The sequence below is a fragment of the Hydra vulgaris genome, chromosome 12 (assembly GCF_038396675.1).
Source record: "Hydra vulgaris chromosome 12, alternate assembly HydraT2T_AEP".
NCBI classification, from domain to species: domain Eukaryota; kingdom Metazoa; phylum Cnidaria; class Hydrozoa; order Anthoathecata; family Hydridae; genus Hydra; species Hydra vulgaris.
The window spans coordinates 77593603-77597028 of record NC_088931.1 but is presented as its reverse complement, the minus strand read 5'-3'; positions in this window follow the sequence as shown (position 1 = coordinate 77597028).

Sequence of the window (3426 nt, the reverse complement as noted above, 5' to 3'; positions counted from 1 at the left end):
TGAACTTGGTGGAACTTTATTAGCTAAGTATGGACCAATATTTAGAAAGAAGCTGTTTAGCTTTTTAGCTACTATTGACTTGTCATTATTTTACCATCAACTAACAGTTTTTTGGCTGAATGCTTTTTCCGTTATTTTTTCTGCCAAAAAAGTCTTTCTTTTTGGCATTTCTATTAGTTTTTTTTACAACTTTAAAAAGTGAATTTTTTTTTTGTTGTTGTTTAGTTTTTTCAAATATATTTTTATAAAGTTTGTTGTTTGTTTCATTTTTATATAAAATTGAAATAAACTACATACTTCATTTTTATATAAAAATGAAATAAACTACAAACCTTATATAAATATATTTGAAAAACTAAGGAATTTATAAAAATATATTTGAAAAAACTAAACTTAATCTACTTAAAAAGCTTAAATTAATCTTGGCTTTTTAAAATTTTATCTTGACTTTTACATGTTTTTGCATAAAGTTGTATTGTTATTTCACTTAAGACATTATATTTTTTATCAAAAATTAACCATATATTGTAAAGGGCTTCATGACAAGATCCACATGATCTTCAAGAAGTCCTGTCGTTACTAATGTAAAAATTGTAAAATATAATTGGTTATTGTAATATTTTTAAACGGCAAAACATTTAAAAGAAAAGAAAAGAAAAAAAAAAAAAAAAAAAATTTACTATTGAAAGTTGTTAGATTTAATTACGCACCACGTTTTTTTGGCATTTCTGAAACAGAAATGCCAAAAAAACGTGGTGCGTAATTAAATCATTGTTTGTTAAGAGTTTTTCATACAACTTTATTTTTTCTTTGAAGATTTTAATTAACCTTTAGATATCTAAGGAGCTTGATGTGACTTGGTACTTTTAAAAATATTTTTTTCAGCTTTTTCATATTGCTAACAAAAAAACTTAAGAAATAGTTCATAGACATTATTTACCTCTACCGATTGTATTATAAGATCAACGTTATATTTTAAAAGGTGTTGAAATTTTTGTAACGAGTATTTATTGATCTACCACCTGTATATTATAAATTTAGAAAAAATATTTTACTTGTTATATTGTTAGTTATTAAAAAAGTAGGAAAATGATCAGATGAATCTGTTTTGATTATGCCTGTGAAAATCTAGTTGTTATAAAAATTGTTAGTGATTATATTATCAAGCAAAGTTGAAGAACTCTTTGTAATTCTGGTTAATTTATTGTTGGAATAACATTATATTGAAGAAGTTTATTTATAAAATGCTTATTTTTATTTTAAGCTTCTTTTAACAAGTTCAAATTGATATCGCCGACAACGTAAACATGTTTCCGTTCTTTATCGACTTCAGTTAAAAATGTGTTTAAATGAGTTTTAAATTTTTTTAAGCTACCAGATGGTTTTCTATAAATAGCATTAACGATTATGTTTTTTGTGGTTTTATTAAAAAGTTCAATGCACAATGACTCACAATCTGTTTCATTAACGCATAGGTCATTACGAAGGAAAAAATAAGTTGAAGTGAACAAAAAAACTAACACCTCCGCCACCACAACTATCACGTGGTTGATGAACTGACGTGTAACTAATTAAATTAAACTGTGAACTTTGTTCATCGCATTTACACAACGTTTCTGTTAGACAAATAATGCTAAAATTATGTTTTTTTTATCCAATAAAATTTTTAAATTTTCAAAGTTTTTATTTATACTTCGGATGCTAATATTTAAAATTGAAAATGCGTTTTTATATTTTTTTGAGATATTGTGCAGACTGGCAAACTGAGTAGGATTTACTTTCAAAATTCAATTTGTCAAAACAGTCTGTTTCATTATCATTAATACTTTCATTACAAAATTGAGATATTTGAAATTCATTACAAAATTGAGATATTTGAAATTCATTACAAAATTGAGAGTTTTGCTCCATTTTTTTACCTGGTTATAAATAAAAAATAAAATTATTTATTTAGCTTTTAGATTAAACTCTCTCACTATTAACTTATCGTACTTAATAGCAGCATTTATTCCAATGTTACGCTCAATCTAGGGTTTCTCGAACGGGATCCCAGGATGTCGATTTCCCGGGATCCCGGAGATAAAAGTGGCAGCGGGATTTCGCAGGATATCACTCTTATATCCCGGAACATAATTTTTTTTTAATTTTACATATGATAACTGTTTGAACTAATTCGACCAAAAATAAGAAAAATATTATTGCATTTAGTTGTGTAGATATTTGTTCATATCTTATATTAAAACCTAGCACAACAAGAAATGTTATTGAAACTATCTTAAACTATCTAACTCAAGTAATGCATTGCAATTTGTAATGCGATGTTTTCATTTTTCTCGTTATTATAAAATATGAGTAAAATATAAAAAAGGTTTCTTGCGACGAAAATAGTAAGTTTGATTTTTAAACTGTATTGAATTATTGAAATATTTAATAATTTTTGTATTTAAAAAACGGCAAACAAAGACATATAAAGTCATACGTAAGATAACATACATATGTAAGAAATATTTATAACTTTACCTTAAGTTGATTTACAATTCAATTTAGTTATACCATGCCAACTGTAAATAGATCGAAAGCGTAGCAGTATTTTTTTAAAAAAAATCTGGCGAATTTGCAATTTGCAAAAAATGCAATGTAAAGATATTGTGCAATGGATTTTCGATAAGTGGGCTCCTTCGTCATTTAAAAAACGCACATAAAGATTTTTATTTAAATATGAAGCGTCTGCATGAAGATACTGGTTCGGAAATTAAAATTGTGCAAAAAAAAAATCACATTGTTTATTAAACAGCAGACTATCGAGGATATTGTGTCAAAGCTTGCAACGCTGGATGGCTTTTCAATAAATGCCATAACAAAAAGTGAGTTCAATAGAAAATCATTGTCTGAAAAAGACATGTTTTTACCAAAAACTCCATCCCATTTTTTGAGTATGATAAAAAAACTTAATGATTTAGCTAAATAAACTGTGGTTTTAGAGATAACAAAAAAAAATCTAGCGGGTCGCGATTTTCTTTATCGTTCGACGAATAGACGTCTTTAAAAAATCGACGTTATTTAAATGTAAATTTACACTTATTAACAAAGTTTTGGAACCTGGGATTGACTCTGATAGCTGGATCACTTGCTGCAGAAGAAATTATTGATCTGGTTGAAAATAAACTGTCAGATTTCAATTTATCAATTAAAAAGCACATCATAGCTAGTGTCACAGACGGAGCATCCGTAATGAAAAAATATGGAAGGCTAAGTGGTATTGAACATCAGCTGTATTATGCCCACGAACTTCATTTGGCAGTATGTGATGTTCTTTACAAAAAGTCAGACTATTCAGCAAAATATATTGAACTTGAATCGCACTTGCAAGATTCCGATGAAAGTTTGAGTAATTACGATGTATTTGACTGTAATGATGAGTCATAC